Genomic DNA, 24,372 nt, shown 5'->3' with positions numbered 1-24,372 from the left:
TTTAGCATTAAAAAGGTAGAAGCCTTTTCTTTCTCTATGTAATAAAAGATTGGAGTGAGTGCATTTTTCATCCAGAATGAATGAGTACTTTCTGCACCGGTGCTTGGTCTTTTGCTCCATATGCATATATAAGTATGGATGTGTGTGTAAGTATGTAATTGTGAGAAAGTGTGTGTGTGTGAGTGAGTGTGTGTGTGTGTGTGTGTGTGTGTGTGTGTGTGTGTAACTGTGAGAATGCATGAAAGCTGGGCCCAACTGGATTTGAATGAAAATGAATAAATGAGCATGAATGAAGCTGAATATGAATTTATGTGAGATTATGCATGTTTGCTTATGTTTTTCCTTCTGCGAGTGTTATTCTCTTCTCCTGGTTCAATAGAAGTTTATTGCTTCAAACTTCCCCCTAGCCAAATAAGCAAGAGGCATCTGGACAATAGAGAAAAGGCTCTAGTGTCGCTTCTGTCTCCGACCAGCAGAAAAGAGCGATGACACAGCATTCTTCTCAAAGCAGTTTATTCAGGAACCTTTCAACATGCATGCAGGAAAAAAATGTCTCTTCTTTTCCCCGCCCCCAATCGCAATCCCTTATATAACCCTTCTACAGCAGTTCATTGGCCAGAATCATCACTTGCCATATGGTTTGATCTTGCATCATGGTGCACCTGTGCAGTTCTTACGATGGATACGGCTTATTTTCAGGTGTATGAGGAAGTCAGGTGCAAGTCATGAGACTTGGCTGCAGTCCCGGGCGCCATCTTGGGACTGCTGCCACACCTGCTCCTCACACTCTAGCAATTAATCCTTTACTTAATTTAATTAATCTCTTGATGTTTTAGGATGAGGTGATAAGTTCCAGAGACTGCAGTTTTTGGCCTCAGAGGATCAGAGAAGGCAAGTCAGCTACAATAGTATAGCAACTTAGACTTAAATAAGTAAACTTTTTATTATACAGCATAAGACAAAATCTTACCCCAGAATCTCCTAAGAAAAGTCTTACTCCAGAGTCTCTTAAGACAAAGTCCTACCCCAGAATCTTCTAAGTCAAAGTCTTATCCTCCACCTATGCTCTTCCTCTTCCACTGCCTCAAGAAGAACCAACAAGAAAGAAGAAACACCCCATGCTGGGGATGCCCTCCCTCCAGCAACAAATGGTGTGTACTTTAGAGAGAATAAAAGAGAATTTGCTGATGGTTGCGTGTGGGATTTTAAAAAAGAAGTGGTAATTCCTAGATTCAATTAAACAAAACAGAGCAGGCAGAGTGGTCTATTGGTATGAAGAGAAGTGGGGAGAATGATGTAAGGATGACAGGAAAACGAGAACATAATTGTGTTTTGAGACATAAGTGGAAAAAAACTGTACAAAAATTTGTATTTATAAACTGGAAGGGAGCAGAAGGCTAAAGAGCATATTGCAGATGCTGTTAGAATTTGTATGCACTCACTGATAAGTGGATATTTGCCCCAAAGCTAAAAATACCCAAGATAAAATTCACAGACCACATGAAGCTCAAGAAGAAGGAAGAACAAAGTGTGGATATGTTAGTCCTTCTTAGAAGGGGGAACAAAATACCCATGGGAGGATAAACAGAGACAAAGTGTGGAGCAGAAACTGAAGGAAAGACCATCCAGAGACTGCCCCACCTGGAGATCCATCCCATATTTAGTCACCATACCTAGACACTATTGTGGATGTCAACAATTGCTTGCTGACAGGAACCTGATAGAGCTGTCTCCTGAGAGGCTCTGCCAGTGCCTAACAAACACAGAAGTGGATGCTCACAGCCAACCAATGGACTGAACACATGGTCCCCAATGGAGGAGGTAGAGAAATGACCAAGGACCTGAGGGATTTGAGGCCGCATAGGAAGAACAACAATATGAACCAACCAGTATCCCCAGAACTCCCAGGGACTAAACCACTGACTAAAGAATACACCTGGAGGGACCCTTGGTTCCAGCTACATATGCAGCAGAAAATGACCTAGACTTTCATCTATAGGAGGAAAGGCCCTTGGTCCTGTGAAGGCTCCATGCCCTAGTGTAAGGGGAATGCCAGGACAGGGAAGCAGGAGTAAGTGAGTTTGTGAGCAGGGGGGTAGGGGTGGGATAGGGGTTTCTGGAGGGGACACCAGGAAAGGGGATATCATTTAAAATGTAAATAAAAACAATATCTAATAAAAAGAATTTGTAGGATGGATAAATTGGTTAGGAGTGTAATTCTAATAGGAAACAAAGAATGACAAAAGCAAAGCCATGGGAGACAGGTATTTTTTTTTCCATTTTTTATAAGGTATTTAGCTCATTTACATTTACAATGCTATACCAAAAGTCCCCCATACCCACCCACCCCCACTCCCCTACCCACCCACTCCCACTTTTTGGCCCTGGCGTTCCCCTGTACTGGGGCATATAGAGTTTGCGTGTCCAATGGGCCTCTCTTTCCAGTGATGGCCGACTAGGCCATCTTTTGATACATATGCAGCTAGAGTCAAGAGCTCCGGGGTACTGGTTAGTTCATAATGTTGTTCCACCTATAGGGTTGCAGATCCCTTTAGCTACTTGGCTACTTTCTCTAGCTCCTCCATTGGGAGCCCGAGACAGGTATTTTGAAATGTTCATCTTACTAAATCACTGCTGTTAAATTACTCAGTTTCTTGAGCAGCAGAAATATTCCAGAGCTTTCACTATCCTTTAAAAATTACCAACCACACTTCAGAAGAAAGCACAGAACAAAGCTAACAAGTCAGATCCAAACCAGGCTTATAACCACTGTAGAAGTAAAAGATTTGGAACTGTGTCATTCAGAAACAGAGAAACTGGTAGAATTTTCCATCCCTGATGACCTACCCTACTGAATTCTCATTTACCATCCAATATATGAAGGTATAACTTCAATGTTTTTTTGAAAAAAACACTGAAACATCATTAATGCAGGTCCAGAGAAAGGTCTCTAAAATGTCATCAAGCTATGTCCCAAGCAACCTAACAGTATGAGCTCTAATGTAACAGAACATGTATGAACATGTAGAATTCAGGCATTTCTTCCAAGCTTCCTGTAATGCTGCATTTCATGTGACATTTTATAAGTCCCAGTGTGAAAATCTGTATTAGTAATCAAAACAATTGCATAGAAACCCAGTTGATTCCCCTAAATGAGATTAATTTTAAAAGAAATATCTATCAATCATTTCTCTCTGACTTAGTCTACCCATGCCCAATCATTCAGCAGTTCATAGTGTCTTTCAAATGGGACATTATTCCAAAATATTTTATTTTCCATTTGTAGAAGAAAAAAACATCTTACTAGTGTTGTTTCTAAGACAACTAGAAAAATATACATAATGAGCTGATTCTATTTAATCTTCTGTCTAAATTAGAACAGCTCTTGAGAATAATGAAGATTGTGTCATCAGAAACAAAGACCATAAATATTTTGAGTCATTAAGAAACTAATTATACATACAAAACAGTATACATTATCACTATCTGTAATATACCAACATGTTTTGACTGTTTAAATAAAGAGTGGGTTGGCTGTACATCAGTTTGTTGGTTTGGAAAATATTTGTAACTGTGTTTTGGCTTTCTGATCTATAGTAGATGATGCCACATTATATATGTATAGTTAAGAGATTTGCACAGAAAGAATGGATCCCCAAACCCGCAGCAGCCACACATTTTCAGTCTGAAACTAAGATTATGTAACTTCAGTTTAGTCTTGTGAACATTGAACTTACAGTGACAATTATTTTCTGTAGATGTGGGAGCATATATAAAGATCATTTTGATTAACTTCACTCAATTTTTCAAATATATCTCTGCAACATTTCCACTTGTCTACTATCACTATTATGTCTCTATAAATGAAATGTATATTTAATGCTATGTACTTTAAATAGACCAAGTATGTTAAACTTCTTAAAACTGTGTTATACTCATCCTACTCATGAACATAAACGAATATAGATGATTTTGTTTTTTGTTTTGTTTTTCTTTTTTAGTTTTATTTTGTTTGCTTTGGTTTGAGATAGGGTGTCAGTACAGAGCCCTGACCGGCCTAGAACGAGCTTTGTAGAGCAGGTGCTCTCAATCTAAAACAATCTTACTCTCTGCCTTCCAAATGTTGAGATAAAGTGTATGTCAATATGAATGGCTTATAATTTAACACATGTGAATCAGGTCAGTTTACCATCTATAGAAGACTTTTCCAGGTAGACCATTAGAATAGGCTGCGAGTAGTGACAAGCAATGGCCTAACATGAGCAGAATGGAATGTGATGTGGAAAACAGATACAAAGTACATGAGCATGCAATTTTAAAGAATAATTATTCTATTACTTTGTAAATAAATGTTTTCAAAAGCCATAACAGTAAGAGGACCCATATCCAAAAGATACATTATGATATACTTTATCTGTGATCAAAGATTTAGATACAGAAAGAGTTCAATGAACAACATCTTTATTTTCCTCTTCAGCAATAAAAACTTCACAAAAAAATTTATCTTCTCTAAAAATCAGGAAGAAGACAAGGATGTTGACATTTTATACTTCAGTACTTGAAATCTTAGCTTGAATAGTGTATTAGTCAGGGTTCTCTAGAGTCACAGAACTTATGGACAGTCTCTAGATAGTAAAGGAATTTATTGATGACTTACAGTCGGCAGCCCAATTCCTTACAATTGTTCAGTCGCAGCTGTGAATGGAAGTCCAAGGATCTAGCAGTTACTCAGTCTCACACGGCAAGCAGGCGAAGGAGCAAGAGCAAGAGCTAGACTCCCTTCTTCCAATGTCCTTATATTGTCTCCAGCAAAAGGTGTAGCCCAGATTAAAGGTGTGTTCCACCACACCTTTAATCCCAGATGAAAGGCATAGCCCAGATTAAAGGTGTGTTCCTTAACTCGGAGATTCAATCTTCTGGAATCCATAGCCACTATGGCTCAAGATCTTCAAACCAAGATCCAGATAAGGATCTCCAAGCCTCCAGATAAGGGTCACTGGTGAGCCTTCCAATTCCGAATTGTAGTTCATTCCAAATATTGTCAAGTTGACAACCAGGAATAGCCACTACAATCCACCCCTTGTCAACTTGACACAAATAATATCTCATGTTCACATGAAACAATAACAAGGTTGTAAATACGCCTAACATGATATAACTATCCCTCGTACAATCGCAAACGCATTAGTAAATTTACAATGGGCATTCATATTACTTTATAATCCTCGTTTCTGCAACTGGTTACGTGGCCTTAATTGGTATTTATAACTACCTTCCTCTACTACCCATTCTGTATTTCCTTCTCCTTCAGCCAGCACCTCAGCAGGTCTTGGCTCTTTTCCTGGAGGATTGACCCATACCTTCATTCCTGATGGGTCTGCGTCCTTGGTCATCCTGCTTGGATTTGGCTGTTGTAGTTTCCCATTGACTTTAATCACAGGACATGGTAGTACTAAGAGACGCCCTAAGGGATCTCCTACACTCCAGACATAATCTTGCTTACCACCATTGTGAAGAGGTAATCCAATTTCCCCATGGTAATCTGGATCTATCACCCCTCCTAACACTGTTATTCCTCTTTTAGCCTGTTGGTTTAAGGGCATTAGAAGCCCAAAATGACCAGGGGGAAGTCTGAGCTTCCAGTTCAATGGAATGTTTGTTGTAGCTCCTGGTAGGAGCACTCCCCTCTCTGGAGCCAAAACTTCTAAGCCAGCAGAACCTAGAGTTATGGGGACAGGAAGCAAAAATTTTCCTAAAGGGTCACTAGGAGTGATAGTAAGTGGAACTATTCCATTTTCCACCCCTTGATTCCTGGACCCATGAATCCTGGCTATGGGTGAAACTGTACCATATATCGAGCGCTGATTCAAAGCATATACTGCCTTCTGAAGAACTCTGCCCCAGCCTTCCAAGCTGTTACCACCTAATTGGCGCTGTAACTGCATCTTCAAAAGGCCATTCCATCTTTCTATCAGACCAGCTGCTTCAGGATGATGGGGAATGTGGTAAGACCAGTGAATTCCATGATCGTGGGCCCACTGTCGTACTTCTCTGGCTGTGAAATGAGTTCCTTGGTCAGAAGCAATACTGTGTGGAATACCATGACGATAGATAAGGCATTCTGTCAATCCATGAATGGTGGTTTTAGCAGAGGCATTACGTGCAGGAAAGGCAAATCCATAACCAGAATAAGTATCTACTCCAGTAAGAACAAAACGCTGTCCTTTCCATGAAGGAAGTGGTCCAATGTAGTCAACCTGCCACCAGGTTGCTGGCTGGTCACCTCGAGGAATGGTGCCATATCTGGGGCTCAGTGTTGGTTTCTGCTGTTGGCAGATCTGGCAATCAGCAGCAGCTGTAGCCAGGTCAGCCTTGGTGAGTGGAAGCCCATGTTGCTGAGCCCAAGCATAACCTCCATCTCGACCACCATGGCCACTTTGTTCATGTGCCCATTGAGCAATGACAGGGATGGCTGGGGAGAGAGGCTGATTGTCCACAGAACGGGTCATCTTATCCACTTGATTATTGAACTCCTCCTCAGCTGAAGTCACCTTTTGGTGAGCATTTACATGGGACACAAATATCTTCACATCCTTTGCCCATTTGGAGAGATCTATCCACATACTTCTTCCCCAGATGTCTTTCTCACCAATTTTCCAATTGTGATCTTTCCAAGTCCCTGACCATCCAGCCAATCCATTGGCTACAGCCCATGAGTCAGTGTATAATCGTACATCTGGCCATTTCTTCTTGCAAACAAACTGTAATACCATGTGTACTGCCCGAAGTTCTGCCCACTGTGAAGATTTCCCTTCACCTGTGTCTTTCAAGGTTGTCCCAGAAAGGGGTTGTAATGCTGCAGCTGTCCACTTCTGGGTGGTGCCTGCATAACGTGCAGAGCCATCAGTAAACCAGGCTCTAGTCTTCTCCTCTTCGGTCAGTTGATCATAGGGAACACCCCATGAGGCTATAGGTGCATGCTTGGCAGCAGATGGCATTGTAACAGGAGTAGAAACCATAGGCATTTGAGCAACTTCTTCATGTAACTTGCTTGTGCCTTCAGGACCTGCTCTGGCCCGATCACGTATATACCACTTCCATTTGATAATAGACTGCTGCTGTGCACGTCCCACTTTATGACTTGCAGGGTCTGATAGTACCCAGCTCATGATGGGTAGTTCAGGTCGCATAGTGACTTGGTGTCCTATTGTCAGACGTTCAGTTTCCACTAAGGCCCAATAGCAGGCCAAGAGCTGTTTTTCAAAGGGAGAATAGTTGTCTGCAGATGATGGTAGAGCTTTGCTCCAAAATCCCAAAGGCCTTTTCTGTGATTCACCTACAGGGGCTTGCCAGAGGCTCCAAACAGCATCTCTATCAGCCACAGACACCTCAAGTACCATCGGATCTGCTGGGTCATATGGTCCAAGTGGTAGAGCAGCCTGCACAGCAGCCTGGACCTGTTGAAGGGCCTTCTCCTGTTCCAGGCCCCACACAAAGCTAGCAGCTTTCCGAGTCACTTGGTAAATAGGCCTAAGTAACACACCCAAGTGAGGGATGTGTTGTCTCCAGAATCCAAATAGACCCACTAAACGTTGTGCTTCTTTCTTGGTTGTAGGAGGGGCCAGGTGCAATAACTTATCTTTCACCTTAGAAGGAATATCTCTGCATGCCCCACACCACTGGACTCCTAAGAATTTCACTGAGGTAGATGGTCCTTGAATTTTGGTTGGATTTATTTCCCATCCTCTGATACGCATATGTGTTACCAATGAGTCCAAAGTGGTTGCTACTTCCTGCTCACTTGGTCCAATCAGCATAATGTCATCAATATAGTGCACCAATGTGATATTTTGTGGAAGATCCAAACGATCAAGATCCCTTCTAACTAAATTATGACACAGGGCAGGAGAGTTAATATATCCTTGAGGCAAAACTGTGAAGGTATACTGTTGGCCTTGCCAACTGAAAGCAAATTGCTTCTGGTGGTCCTTATGGACAGGTACTGAGAAGAAGGCATTTGCCAGATCAATAGCCGCATACCAGGTGCCAGGAGATGTGTTAATTTGCTCAAGTAAGGAAACTACATCTGGTACAGCAGCTGCAATTGGAGTTACTACCTGATTTAGTTTTCGGTAATCAACTGTCATTCTCCATGATCCATCTGTTTTCTGCACTGGCCAGATAGGAGAGTTAAATGGAGATGTGGTGGGAACCACCACCCCTGCATCTTTCAAGTCCTTGATAGTGGCAGTAATTTCTGCAATTCCTCCAGGAATACGATACTGTTTTTGATTCACTATTTTCTTTGGCAGAGGCAACTCTAAAGGCTTCCATTTGGCCTTTCCAACCATAATAGCCCTCACTCTACAGTTCAGGGAACCAATATGAGAATTCTGCCAATTTCTGAGTATATCTATCCCAATTATACATTCTGGAACTGGGGAAATCACCACAGGATGTGTCCGGGGACCTACTGGACCTACTGTGAGTCGGACATCAGTCAAAACTCCATTAATCACCTGCCCTCCATAAGCCCCTACTTTAACTGGAGGGCCACAATGTTTCTTGGGATCCCCTGGGATCAGTGTCAACTCAGAACCAGTATCCAGCAGACCCCGAAAAGTCTGATTATTTCCTTTTCCCCAGTGTACAGTTACCCTTGTAAAAGGCCGTAGGTCCCTCTGGGGAAGAACTGGAGAAAGGGTAACAGCAAAACCTTTGAGTGTCTTATCAAGATCCTTCCTCAGAGGAACCTGGCCACCCCTTCATTCAAGGGGTTCCGGATCTGCAAACTGTCTCAAGTCTGGAAATTGATTCACTGGCCGAGATTGCTGTTTACCACGATCTAATGTAGCCTTTCTTTCATTTGTTTGAGAATTTTTCTGCTTATACAGATCAAACAAATATGCAGTAGGCTTCCTATGTATTTCATTCCTGGAAACACCATGATTGATTAGCCAGTACCAAAGGTCCAAGCGAGTCATGCCATTATAAATTTCACCTCTCCTGTGCTGACCATTACTGGGTATGTTATTATAAACATTCTTTTGTCTAAGCTGTCCATTATAATAACTAGGATCACCTTGTCTCCGGCGATTCAATGCTGCCACCTGGCCCTTGTTACCTCGGGATCCAACTAAACCCAGTGAATTTAATTCATCTAATTGAGCAGAAGCATCTCCAATGCTAAGATCTGGCACAAGGAAAAGGGAAAGAACAAAACCCTTCAAATGTGCTGGTGCCCCTCTCACCAATTTGCGTCTTATAGAGCTGGTGAAAGGCATATCTTCTGGACCTTCCCATTGTGGACAATTATGCTTTACACAATATATCCACTCTAGCATTGCAATTTCCCTAAGTCTTAAAATCCCTTCATCAACACTAAGCCACGGAATATCAGGCATCTCCAAGTCATTTCCAGTAGGCCATCTTTTGATAAACACCTCAGCCAACCATTCAAACAAACTTTTGACACCTTTTTTAACTATGCGAGCTTCCGTATTAAACCTAGAATCTCTACTCAGAGGACCCATGTCAATAAACTCAGCCTGCTCTAGTTTTATGTTCCTTCCACCCTTATCCCACACCCTTAAAATCCATTCCCACACATATTCACCAGGTTTCTGCTTGAATGAATTAGCAAACTCATTAAGCTCCTTAGTAGTGTAGCGAATTTCCTCATGGACTATACTTTCTACCTCTCCTCTAGGAGCCTGTTTTGCTTTGAGTCTGGTTACAGGTCTAGAAGAAACTATTGGTGGGCCGTGAGCAGACTCTGCAAAATTAATTTCCTCATGTGGGGAAGGCATTATTTCAAGAGGTGGGGCTGAGGGTACTACTTCCTCAGGTGGGGCAAACCCTTGAGAATCTGAGGATTCAAAATTCTCAGCTTCAACATGGTCTTCCCACACATCCCCGTCCCATGTTGTAGGATCCCATTCTTTGCCAATTAGAGCCCTTACTTTAACTGTCGACACACTCTGAGGCTGAGACTTGAATTTTCTCTGTAGTTCAGCCAACCTTACAATGAGAGTTTCTGTTTGATTTTCTGCAACTTGAGCTCTATTGCTACAAGAGAGAAGATTCTCCTCAAGGACACACTTAGCAACTTTTAGATCGTTTACTTGTGTCTGGAGCCTTTCGATTTTATCACACAACTCCTTCCTTTCATTCATCATTTTTTCCACAGATACTAAGAGCAGCCAGCCAGTAAAATCATTTTTCGATTTTTTCCCCATCTTGTAGAAAGCTTTGTGCACTGAATCACCTAATTCATTAAGAAAATCAAGGGCATTAGCTTCTTTAAGTTCGGAATATAGTTTCAACCATGGGTCTTCAAAATTCTCTGAGCTCCCAGGAGGGAGAGAATCTGGAGAGGTTTCAATAGTTGAAAGTGCTGGTGGATCAACAAGCCAATTCCAGAATTTTAAAAGATTCATCCTTGTACTTCTGTTACTCTAGAACCACTCCTGGTACCAACTTCTGTATTAGTCAGGGTTCTCTAGAGTCACAGAACTTATGGACAGTCTCTAGATAGTAAAGGAATTTATTGATGACTTACAGTCGGCAGCCCAATTCCTTACAATTGTTCAGTCGCAGCTGTGAATGGAAGTCCAAGGATCTAGCAGTTACTCAGTCTCACACGGCAAGCAGGCGAAGGAGCAAGAGCAAGAGCTAGACTCCCTTCTTCCAATGTCCTTATATTGTCTCCAGCAAAAGGTGTAGCCCAGATTAAAGGTGTGTTCCACCACACCTTTAATCCCAGATGAAAGGCATAGCCCAGATTAAAGGTGTGTTCCTTAACTCGGAGATTCAATCTTCTGGAATCCATAGCCACTATGGCTCAAGATCTTCAAACCAAGATCCAGATAAGGATCTCCAAGCCTCCAGATAAGGGTCACTGGTGAGCCTTCCAATTCCGAATTGTAGTTCATTCCAAATATTGTCAAGTTGACAACCAGGAATAGCCACTACAAATAGTAAGCAAATTGAAGGAATCCAGGGGATAGAAATAGGAAAGGAAGAGCTCAGAATATTTTATTGGCAATTGGTGTAATTTTATATGTAAGTGAACCTACACATTCCCTCTGAGATCCCCTACAGCTGATTAAACACCTTCACCAAAGAAGCAGGTTGCCCAATTAACAAACAACAAAGAGACTGAAAAAGACATTAGTAAAACAACAATGTCCATTCTATTTTTGGAGGTATATTGTTGGATCATGTGTTTCAGAACTTTTTTTTAAACCTACTTCGTTTTTACTCATCTATTATCACTTCTGACTTTGTGTCATTATGGTTTGTGTTAGTATGTGTATGTATTGTGCTTTGTCTTTGTTTGTTTTCTTTGTTTATTTTCTTCTTGTGTTTGTTTGCTTTGTTTTATCCTTTTCATGTATTCCTGTGGTTTTTAAGGAGAGAGAGAGAAGGCATGGAGTTGAGCGGGTAGGGAGATGGGAAGAATCTAGGAGGAAAAAGGGAAGAAAAATAATATTCAGAATATACTCTATGGAAAATGTATTTCCAGTTAAGAGAAGGAAACACACACCTGGGCATTGACTGCACATGAAGAAGCTAATAACTCTTGAAAATAAAAATAAAACCTTTCCCATCCATGTCTCTGGGTTTCTGTTCTCTTGCTACAATACACAGTTGTTGATGACGAAAAGAAAATCCTACCAAGAAAACGGTTTCAGGAAACTCATCTCCAGTTTAAGTGACAAAAACTTTGAGTTAATGACATTTAGTATGTACTGTGTGCAGGCACACCATTACCATTTTTTAATAATGTTCTAATTTTTTTAAACTCAGTATATCAATCATATATAAATTGTCAGAACTGCAAAAAATGGTAAGCTGACTTACTGACTTATTTAAGAAAGGTCATTTATTCGTTATTCACTATGAAAATGCTCAGTGTACTTTGCATACAAAATAACTCTGAATTGAAAAGATGTATTAATTCCATAGCAACAGGGTCACGATGTGAAGAGAATAGAGATTGAAGCTCACTACTATTTTTTTTAATTTTTTTATTTTTTAATTTTTTTTTTACAAAACCATGCACACCGAGTCACTGCAGTTTGAAGATTGGATTTTTACTTACTCAAATGTGTAAGATATTTTTACTGAAAAATATAAATGAATAAAGTATTTCAATTTATGTAAAGGGAGAAAGGATTGGAGAGACATTTCAATAAGTAAGGATGCTTCCTGTCATCACTGGTGACCTGAATTTGAAATGCAAGTCTAACAAGGAAGAAGGAAAGAAATAACTTCTGCAAGGTGTTCTCTGACCTCCTTGTGTGTTCTGGTACATGGCTCTCCACCTGCATGCCCCAAGTCAATGTAATAAAAGTAAGATAAAATATAAGGAACAATGACTGTATTCTAAGAATATTTTTTTAATTTGCTGAATAACCATACATAAGTTACTACTTTTAACAGTTATAAGACACATTATTTCTCTTTGTCTTGAATATGTGTGTATGTCTTATCAAAAATAGCTAATCTTACTAGACACAGTTGTTATACTGAGAAAATGATTATTCTAAACTAAAATGTAAGTAATAAATATGTATCAAATCTTAAATTTAGGACCAAACCAAAACTGAATAATCTGATAAGTAATTTACCAAGGATTACATGTATAATAATAATTAACAATAATAATAGTAATATTTTTACATTGTACAATAAAATTTGTTACAAAGTTAACTTTACCTCTCATTTTAATTTTAAAGTGTTTTTTTCTAAAAATGTATACACTTTGTACTTACATTATACTTTAAAGTATATAAATTGCATATGTGGCTCACATAAAATTGTGTATCTATGCTATTAGACCACATAGCTTTCATTTTCTATTTTTACTAATGAAATTATATTCCTACTTGCTTACTCATGACAGCATTATTTATTAATGACTTTTAACTTTAGATATTCTGGCTACTTCTAATAATATTTTCTAAGTAGTTCCATAATGAATAGCTTAATGTTTAGAACTTTCTATATCTATTGAATTATTTAATGAGAATGGATGGTGCAAATGTATCAAATAAGTATCTTATGAGCCCTGCTATGAATAAAATTATTGCATCTAATGAAAAGTTTATATACATTAATAGTACCAACATAGTAAGTTAGCATACTAAGCTTACCAAAATCAGTCCATAAATTAGAGGAAGGACTGAAATTATTGCCACTATCATAGCTGGAAAGTGATTTCTTTCAAGATGACTTTGATTTATATATTTAATTTCCATGGATTTTATATCTAAATAAAATATTGATTTAGATATTTGTTTTCTTTTTCTGATATAAGGTCTCACTTGTGGGCTTCACTGTAACTTGCTCTGCAGATCATGCTGGGATAAAAGGTGAATATCTTCCAACTTATTGATTCATTCTCTTAAAATACTCTCATCTTATTGTTCTACTACATGAGTGTGTGATTATATTTCCTATAAGTCTGAGGTTGCTGTATTTATCTTTGTTGAAGGGGTAAGATTATGAGTAAACTCAATAAATAAAGCAAGCCTGCTCACTATCTATCAGACCATGTGTGATCACTATCGGGACGTGCAACGAACGCAATATTTACTTTTCATCTTAATATAAATACGATATAGGTATTATTATTACTTTCAAATCACTGAAAGAAAAATTATTATAGTTATCTTTAACTAAAAAAATCAATGGTTTCATACTTTTTTTCCAAGGTTATATATTTTCCTACAATATAAATGTAGAGGTAATAAAATTTTTTAGCTATTATATTTAAGTATTTTTCACAATTTCTGTTATTATTAAAACAGATACTGCTTTATTTAGAAGGAATACATTTGGTGAGCTGGTTCTGATGGAAGACACCATTTCAAAATGATAAAAGAAAGACAACAAATCCTTTGAAAAATAATTCTGTTATAGTAACATGTTTATGAAATTTGTTAAGGTAGAAAATGTATGGGAGAAAATTATTTAAAATCAGATAAGCAAATTAAATTTGGAAATGTATTTTTTAAATTGATGTGAAATTTGAAGATGAATGAGGACAAAGCTCTACAATGTAAGTATCTGAGGAAGTCTGCTACATTTATTCAGCAAATAAGTAATTTATAAAAGATCTACGTGCTTATTAGATGAGGCAAAAATATCACGTTGCATGAAGAAGAAGCATAAAGTATACAGAGACTCATTCATAACAGTATGAATCTAATGCTGTAGAGAAGGAATTTGTTTAATAAAAAAGAAGGATTTTTCAAGCAGAAAATGATCATAAACCTACAAATGTAAAGCCATAGATATATTTGGTGTTTGTTAAAAGGATTTACTTATTCATGTATTTATTTATTTTTAAATTGCCGGGCATTTCCAGAGTTTTATGCATTGAGTTTTAATAACTTTCAACTCCTTGCCCATGCTCTGGCAAGACACAAAACTCAGGGCTTTTCAAGAAACTTGCTATGTAGGTCATGCTGGGATAAAATGTGAATATCATTTGTTAGCTTAGAAGAGGTCCATCAAAATCTACTCTATTTGTTGCTATTGAATTCCTTCTGTGTTCCTAACTCTGAGTTGGTATTTTCCAATGATTTCTTTACTTCTCACATTTCTTATGCTTCCCTGTACAATGAAATTGTATCGTTAGAAGGAAAAAAAAAAAGTACTTTAATCTGAAACTAGTTAAATGATTTTATCAGGTGCTAAACCCAAGTATACCAAACAGAGAGTCTGGATTTTTACCGTTCTGTGGTTGTAGGAAAAACTTCACACAGTGTCATGTATTTCAGAGACAAAGAGAAGACACTTTGAGAAGACACACCCTGTGATTGAAAGTATAAGAAAGAAAAGATGTAACTCTTTCCATGGGTATTAGGATCATCCAGAGACTGCCCCACCCTGGGAACCATATCATAATCAGCCACCAAACACAGACACTATTGCATACGCCAGCAAGATTTGCTGAAAGGACCCTGATATAGCTGTCTCTTGTGAGGCTATGCCAGTGCCTGGCAAATACAGAAGTGGATGGACGCTCACAGTCATCTCTTGGATGGAACACAGGGCCCCCAGTGGAGGAGCTGGAGAAAGTACCCAAGGAGCTGAAGGGGTGTGTAACTCTATAGGAGGAACAGCAATATGAACTAGCCATTACCCCCTGAGCTCGTGTCTCTAGCTGAATATATAGCAGAAGATGGCCTAAAATGCCATCATTGGGAGAAGAGGCCCTTGGTCTTGCAAAGTTTATATGCCCCAGTACAGGGGAATGCCAGGACCAGGAAGCAGGAGTGGGTGGGTTGGGAAGCAAGGCAGGTCGGGGGAGGGTATAGGGGACTTTGGGAGATAGCGTTTAAAATGTAAATAAAGAAAATATCTAGTAAAAAAAAATTAAAAAAAGAAAGAAAAGATGGGGAAGTCTTTAAGTCTTTCCAAATGCAGCACTCTACTACCCTTGCTGGTGACTGCTTCTTCCAACAGCGTAATACTGGAGGGTCCCCTCCCCCTCTTTTTTCCCCCTGAGAATGTGGCTTAAAGAAGGAAATATCTTAAATGCTTGGACCAATGCTTTGAGGAAACCACCCCAAAAGAAGTAAAGCTTATATTTCAGATGGTGTCTCTGTGAAACATAAACATGTAAAAGCAGTAAGTTGCTACTATTGGGGTTTTTAATCAGATTTTTAAGTTTCTCCTGGTGAAAGAAGTAATGATTTTTTAAATGGAGGGCAAGGTATATAATCTCAACATATTTTATTAGTTAATTTCACAAAAGAGAGGAGAGTAGGAAGCTATTACAAACTCCACCCAGGTATTTCACAGTTGACACACCTTCTGTAGTACTGCTAACATCCGATTGTTAACCTGTCTCTGTCTTCCAAACTTTGCCTGGAGTTAGGGGGCTTTTACATCTCTCTGGCTCGCATCACAGGAAGATAAGGTGGATTTTGTTATCCAAAGTCCGTAGTTAAAACCAGAGACTTTATTCTACAAAATGACGATTATAGGTTTCAGTGCTCAAGGTTCAGACAGATAAATGGTAGTATTTGAAAGTGCTTTGTCATAATTAACGGTTAGGGCATCCTAACAAATTTGAAGGTAGGTAGGAAATAGCAGAAGCAAATTGATACTTGATAATGTTCAAGAAACACAGACAAAAGAAAATTGAAGAAACTAGTTATTTAAAATGTAATTAATATTTAATGATATTAAATAAGCAAGAATCTGTATTTCTCATGCTAATTTTATAAAAAATCCTATAATGATCACAAAACTATAACTATTCACTTTCTATGCACATATATGACAAAACATAAGGTAGTTTGCTAAGTCAGTATTTTAGACAAAGAATGTCTAAAGTTTAATTTGCTGAGTTTAAATTACTCACCTGTCATTAAAATTGTAATCATTCAAGGTTCGGTTTCATTTAGACTATGGCAATAATGACATAAAGATCAAGATAATTTGATGACCAATTTGTTACTTAGTACATACTCTGGTTCATAATAAGTGACAAAATATGTTACTGCAGAAAATATTTTCATGATTGCTCTAAGAGTATTTCCATATACAGATTTTCCTGTAAAGATACCAAGATGAGGGAGACATAACAACAGATCCTGAAGAAATCCAAAACACCATCAGATCCTTCTACAAAAGGCTATACTCAACAAAACTGGAAAACCTGGATGAAATGGACAAATTTCTGGACAGATACCAGGTACCAAAGTTGAATCAGGATCAAGTTGACCATCTAAACAGTCCCATATCACCTAAAGAAATAGAAGCAGTTATTAATAGTCTCCCAACCAAAAAAAGCCCAGGACCAGATGGGTTTAGTGCAGAGTTCTATCAGACCTTCAAAGAAGATCTAATTCCAGTTCTGCACAAACTATTTCACAAAATAGAAGTAGAAGGTACTCTACCCAACTCATTTTATGAAGCCACTATTACTCTGATACCTAAACCACAGAAAGATCCAACAAAGATAGAGAACTTCAGACCAATTTCTCTTATGAATATCGATGCAAAAATCCTGAATAAAATTCTCGCTAACCGAATCCAAGAACACATTAAAGCAATCATCCATCCTGACCAAGTAGGTTTTATTCCAGGGATGCAGGGATGGTTTAATATACGAAAATCCATCAATGTAATCCATTATATAAACAAACTCAAAGACAAAAACCACATGATCATCTCGATAGATGCAGAAAAAGCATTTGACAAGACCCAACACCCATTCATGATAAAAGTTTTGGAAAAATCAGGAATTCAAGGCCCATACCTAAACATGATAAAAGCAATCTACAGCAAACCAGTAGCCAACATCAAAGTAAATGGAGAGAAGCTGGAAGCAATCCCACTAAAATCAGGGACTAGACAAGGCTGCCCACTTTCTCCCTACCTTTTCAACATAGTACTTGAAGTATTAGAGCAATTCGACAACAAAAGGAGATCAAGGGGATACAAATTGGAAAAGAGGAAGTCAAAATATCACTTTTTGCAGATGATATGATAGTATATATAAGTGACCCTAAAAATTCTACCAGAGAACTCCTAAACCTGATAAACAGCTTCGGTGAAGTAGCTGGATATAAAATAAACTCAAACAAGTCAATGGCCTTTCTCTATACAAAGAATAAACAGGCTGAGAAAGAAATTAGGGAAACAACACCCTTCTCAATAGTCACAAATAATATAAAATATCTTGGCGTGACTTTAACTAAGGAAGTGAAAGATCTGTATGATAAAAACTTCAAATCTCTGAAGAAAGAAATTAAGGAAGATCTCAGAAGATGGAAAGATCTCCCATGCTCATGGATTGGCAGGATCAACATTGTAAAAATGGCTATCTTGCCAAAAGCAATCTACAGATTCAATGCAATCCCCATCAAAATTCCAACTCAATTCTTCAACGAATTGGAAGGAGCAATTTGCAAATTTGTCTGGAATAACAAAAAACCTAGGATAGCAAAAAGTCTTCTCAAGGATAAAAGAACTTCTGGCGGAATCACCATGCCAGACCTAAAGCTTTACTACAGAGCAATTGTGATAAAAACTGCATGGTACTGGTATAGAGACAGACAAGTAGACCAATAGAATAGACTTGAAGACCCAGAAATGAACCCACACACCTATGGTTACTTGATCTTCGACAAGGGAGCTAAAACCATCCAGTGGAAGAAAGACAGCATTTTCAACAATTGGTGCTGGCACAACTGGTTGTTATCATGTAGAAAAATGCGAATTGAGCCATCCTTATCTCCTTGTACTAAGGTCAAATCTAAGTGGATCAAGGAACTTCACACAAAACCAGAGACACTGAAACTTATAGAGGAGAAAGTGGGGAAAAGCCTTGAAGATATGGGCACAGGGGAAAAATTCCTGAACAGAACAGCAATGGCTTGTGCTGTAAGATCGAGAATTGACAAATGGGACCTAATGAAACTCCAAAGTTTCTGCAAGGCAAAAGACACCGTCAATAAGACAAAAAGACCACCAACAGATTGGGAAAGGTTCTTTACCTATCCTAAATCAGATAGGGGACTAATATCCAACATATATAAAGAACTCAAGAAGGTGGACTTCAGAAAATCAAATAACCCCATTAAAAAATGGGGCTCAGAACTGAACAAAGAATTCTCACCTGAGGAATACCGAATGGCAGAGAAGCACTTGAAAAAATGTTCAACATCCTTAATCATCAGGGAAATGCAAATCAAAACAACCCTGAGATTCCACCTCACACCAGTCAGAATGGCTAAGATCAAAAATTCAGGTGACAGCAGATGCTGGCGTGGATGTGGAGAAAGAGGAACACTCCTCCATTGTTGGTGGGAGTGCAGGCTTGTACAACCACTCTGGAAATCAGTCTGGCGGTTCCTCAGAAAACTGGACATAGTACTACCGGAGGATCCAGCAATACCTCTCCTGGGCATATATCCAGAAGATGCCCCAACAGGTAAGAAGGACACATGCTCCACTATGTTCATAGCAGCCTTATTTATAATAGCCAGAAGCTGGAAAGAACCTAGATGCCCCTCAACAGAGGAATGGATACAGAAAATGTGGTACATCTACACAATGGAGTACTACTCAGCTATTAAAAAGAATGAATTTATGAAGTTCCTAGCCAAATGGATGGACCTGGAGGGCATCATCCTGAGTGAGGTAACACATTCACAAAGAAACTCACACAATATGTATTCACTGATAAGTGGATATTAGCCCCAAACCTAGGATACCCAAGATATAAGATATAATTTGTTAAACACATGAAACTCAAGAAGAATGAAGACTGAAGTGTGGACACTATGCCCCTCCTTAGATTTGGGAACAAAACACCCATGGAAGGAGTTACAGAGCCAAAGTTTGGAGCTGAGATGAAGGATGGACCATGTAGAGACTGCCATATCCAGGGATCCACCCCATAATCAGCATACAAACGCTGACACCATTGCATACACTAGCAAGATTTTATTGAAAGGACCCAGATGTAGCTGTCTCTTGTGAGACTATGCCGGGGCCTAGCAAACACAGAAGTGGATGCTCACAGTCAGCTAATGGATGGATCATAGGGCTCCCAATGGAGGAGCTAGAGAAAGTACCCAAGGAGCTAAAGGGATCTGCAACCCTATAGGTGGAACAACATTATGAACTAACCAGTACCCCGGAGCTCTTGACTCTAGCTGCATATATATCAAAAGATGGCCTAGTCGGCCATCACTGGAAAGAGAGGCCCATTGGACTTGCAAACTTTATATGCCCCAGTACAGGGGAACACCAGGGCCAAAAAGGGGGAGTGGGTGGGCAGGGGAGTGGGGGTGGGTGGATATGGGGGACTTTTGGTATAGCATTGGAAATGTAAATGAGTTAAATACCTAATAAAAAATGAAAAAAAAATAAAAAAAAAAAAAAAGATACCAAGATGAACAGTCTTTAGAAACCATTCCCATTTAAAACGGCAGGACCATCAAAAATGCCAAGGTTATGGGCAACAGGTCTACAATTATAAGATGACTCCCACATTTCAGGGGATGGTTGGTCTTTGAAAGGTTTACATTTTATTTTATGTAAGTGATTGTGTGTGAGGTGGGATTCAGGGGACAAGCAAGAATGTCATGCATCAGTCTTCTCAAGAAGTGTGTATGATTTTTTTGTTTTGTTTTCTTTTACCAGACACAGGATCACATGATATGTCACTGGCCATGTGGGAGGGATAGAACAGCAAGTGAGGCCCAAGGAATCTACGAATTTCCAACTTGCCAGCACTAAGATTAGAAGCCATCTTTGTGTATGTGATTTCTGGAGATAAAACTCAGGTCTCACGTTTGTGTGTCAAACGTTTTACAGACTGAGCCAACTCAATTCCTAAAATGTTTTAGTAACTTCTAGGCTGAAAAGTATCAGTCTTGCCATTCACTCTGAATATATGGACATTGCTTATGGGAAAAATACATTCAATATTTACTGGGAACTATTATAATATCTTGAATATCCAATGGAGATGCACTATTCATCAGCACTTTTTGTATTGTTCTCAAGGCTCATCTGACTCTTTTAAATTTTAAATATAAAGCTTCTGTATTATCCAATGAGGTTCTGTCTCGGCCTTTATTTCATCTTGGGAGCAGAGTCTCTCCTTATTGTTCTGAAAGAAAATCCATCATCTTGAAGTCTAAAGTCATTCTTCTATTTCTCCAAACCAATACATGCAGAAACAATTCTGGCTCAAGATGTGGCACCTATTCACAAAAGTTTTCACCTGGGGCCTCCTCAAATATTTAGCTGTCCTCATTATTTCATATAAAGGTTCTATGGTAGACACAGAAAGCTAGGAGTAGAGGACATAATTTCTGAACACCTAAATAATATGTGAAATCAGGAAAGAATTCAGGACAGAAAGATGCTTGCAGCAGACAATAATTATTGAATATCAGTAATCTTTGTGACTCTTACAAACATTGTGAACTTAGGTGAATGGCCTCCATGACTAAGGGTTCACACTTCATTATAACAAAAGATATTATAAATGTACACATTTATAAATACTATTAATATCTCCATTTTATCTCTAAAGCAATCAACATACTTATGTCTTACTTCAAGAGGTGTTTGTAAGTAAAAATAGATTTAAGTTCTCTTTCTGATTAGTCACATCAATGCATAATTTCATCAACAGTATTTATATAAATAATCTTAAATAATCAAAATTTTGGTTTTAAGTACTGGACAAATATTCATCCATGTAATAGATCATCCAATATAATCTAGGTAGTATTCTAATCTTTTTGATGTACTTTTCAAGGAATCTTCACTCAGTGATACAAATTTGTCTAACAAAATGAGAAGTAAAAGGATTTGACCAAGGTTGAACGAGTAAAAGTAGGCTTGGGAAGGAGTCATAGTAACAAAAATAATGAGGTCTCAATTAAAGGGAGTTAAGAGAAAATAAGCAATTACAAAATGGATATATGTGAAGCATTTTCTTTTCCATGTCCAAGGTTATATCCACTGTGGAATCTATGTACACGGTATCCAAATTCTGCAGGTATAATACAATTTGGTTCTTCTGTCCATAAGAATTGAAAGAAGTTAACATTAGTAATCATATAGGTTATAACTTTAAGTTAATTTTCATTTTTATAAAATGATAAAATGGCATTTAAATTTATAAACCATTGATTTTATAGATATATTTCAGTCTGTTAGAAACAGAATGCAAGACAAGGTTTTATCTGTCAACAAAGAATGAAGGTTGTCTAATGCTAATGAAAGTTTTATAGTTTTATGCTAGGGTCAGAAACTTTCACATTAATTTAGCATTCAAGGTTATAAATAACTACTTAGTTATAATCAAGAAACAAGGTCTGCCTGGAATACACTTATGTTATATATCAACAGCTTTCTCATGAATCTATCTTTTTTTTTCACTTTCCAGAATTCTCTTACTTCGCTATTATAATAAGCAAGACTATTTGAATAAGTATTATGTGTTCCTATTAGTATTGTAGAAAGAAAGAGTAGAAGAATGTCAGAATTACTATCATGCTAGCTAACCTTGATTGACACTTGATACTCCTCAAACTCTCTACAACTTGATTTTTAAGGTTTTAGACGTAATCATTAGATTGTGTTCACAGTAGATCAGTCAAAGTAAAGCTATTACTCAAGCATTCATAGAGGAAGGCCAGCTCCTTATACCTCACCTCGGAATCACATCTTATTAACTGAAATTTTAAAAACAAAAAAAACTTTAAATGAATGTTTCAAGTAACTACTTGCAACTACAGCACACATATTTGTCTTTTGGTCATTGTAATATTTTCTTAAATTTAGTTTTAATGAGGCCTCCCCAGCATAGTCTTAGGGAAATACCAAGGGCTTCCTCTGCTCTGAGTACAAATGGTGACAATCTGTGCAGAAAGTGTCAACCAACCACAGCTTTCTCCTCCCAGCTGACACTATTCAGAGACAACTTACCTACAGAGTCTCCATACAAAGATTGGTTCACCCATCTCCTTGTTCAGCTGTATATAATAAGATCTGCTTCATTGTCTATACAATAAAATCCCTAGTATTCAGGCTGTTAGGGATTCCCCATCATAGCACACCCTACCCAACCCCAGCTTGTCTGTATATGTGTCTGTTGGTTCTTCTTTTAGTCACTCCAGAAAAGTCAGTACTTGCAGCCATACAGGCTGTATGACATTCTGTTCTGTGTATCTACATATCTATGCTCTCAGGTCAGAACTAAAATAAATATCAGCAAGTCTAAGTTTGATAGGATTACAAGCACGTGGTCAATGCGTGAGTCCTATGGGAAAGTTTTGATTGATGAAATACATCACCACATTTTCAGAGGAAAATATCATAGTTAATAACCTTAACCTTTCTAGCATAAAAGATTGGGAAGCAAAACTACTTGAGATAGAAAAGCCCCAGGTGCCATTAAATATGTGTATGAATGTCAAGGATATGGGATTTTGAAAGCTAAACTTGCTAATCACAAAATCACTGGTTTTAATTTTCCAAAAAGCTATATACAAGGAAACTGTGATTAATTTATAAAGGTAGCAAATGATAGATAAACTTTTTGTGACTCAAGACCCTGCTCCTCTTCTCTTCATTCAATTCCAAGTCAAGATTTGCAAGTCTTTGGCAATCAGTAGTTAATAAATGTTTCATTGTATAATTAAACAAATGAGTATAGCTAGAAGCATTCTTAAACTGAGTACAAGAAATTGAAAGTGCAGCTCAGTACATTCATCATTGTGGGGATGATTACCTGCCTACAGTCCTGAGGCATGCTTTGTGGAGGACAGTGAAAGATGAGCACCAGCGTTCCAACAGCACAGTCGCCAGAGTGAGGGCAGACACTTGCATTACAGAGGACAGACGTCTGCAATGGAGAGAAGTAAAAGGATTTGTTTTATCATGGTTAAGAAAGCAGTCTGAGAGACTCTGCCACTGCCTGACAAATACAGAGGTGGATGCTCTCAGCCAACCATTGGACTGAGCACAGGGTCCTCGATGGAGGAGCTAGAGAAAGTACCCAAGGAGCTGAAGGGGTTTGCAAGCCCATGGGAGGAACAACAATGTGAACCAACCAGCATCCCCCAGAGCTCCCAAGGACTAAACCACCAAACAAAGAGTACACATGGAGGGACCCATGACTCCAGCCACATATGTAGCAGAGGATGTGTGACATCAATGAGAGGAGAGGCCCTTGGACCTGTGAAGGCTTGATGCTGCAGTGTAGGGAAATGCCAGGACCAGGAAGTGAGAGGGGGTAGGTTGGTGAGCAGGGGGAGGGGATAGGGGGTTTTCGGAGGGAAACCCAGGAAAGAGGAAAACATTTGAAATGTAAATAAAGAAAATACAATAATAATAATAATGATGATGATGATGATGATGATGATGATGATGATGAAAGAAAAATAATAATAAAAGAAAGAAAGAAAGAAAGAAAGAAAGAAAGAAAGAAAGAAAGAAAGAAAGAAAGAAAGAAAGAAAGAAAGAAAGAAAGGAAGGAAGGAAGGAAGGAAGGAAGGAAGGAAGGAAGGAAGGAAGGAAGGAAAGGAACGAAGCAGCCCTTGGAGATACATGGGCTAGTTTGAATGTAGATTATTGCTGTAGCTGCATGATATTGGCCTAGCAAAATTTTCACGAAGATATAGAAGATTTATCTATGTGTACCCCCAGTGAAAAACTTGTTGCTCCATCTCTTAAAAATCATATTGGCTAAAGCAACGAAGGAACTCAGTGAACGTTTCAGACTTGCCTCCCTACCACCTGTCACAAATTTAATGCTTTAAGCCCCACCTGCCCATGAACTGGGTAACTTACTAAAATGCTGGAAAAAGTAGTTCT

At 38.5% G+C, this 24,372-nt stretch overlaps 1 long non-coding RNA gene across 1 annotated transcript in view; it reads right to left on the bottom strand.

The window, feature by feature from the left end:
* The window catches only part of Gm20754 (predicted gene, 20754), a 528,480-nt gene that overhangs the window by 332,133 nt on the left and 171,975 nt on the right, over positions 1-24,372 (bottom strand). Inside the window, exon 2 of the long non-coding RNA NR_040557.1 lies at positions 23,288-23,401. This is a non-coding gene — a long non-coding RNA (predicted gene, 20754). The remainder of the gene's footprint in view (positions 1-23,287; positions 23,402-24,372) is intronic.

This window comes from Mus musculus, chromosome 3 (assembly GCF_000001635.26).
Source record: "Mus musculus strain C57BL/6J chromosome 3, GRCm38.p6 C57BL/6J".
Classification (NCBI taxonomy): domain Eukaryota; kingdom Metazoa; phylum Chordata; class Mammalia; order Rodentia; family Muridae; genus Mus; species Mus musculus.
The sequence above is the reverse complement of the archived record's forward strand: the minus strand, read 5'-3'. Positions and strand labels throughout refer to the sequence as shown.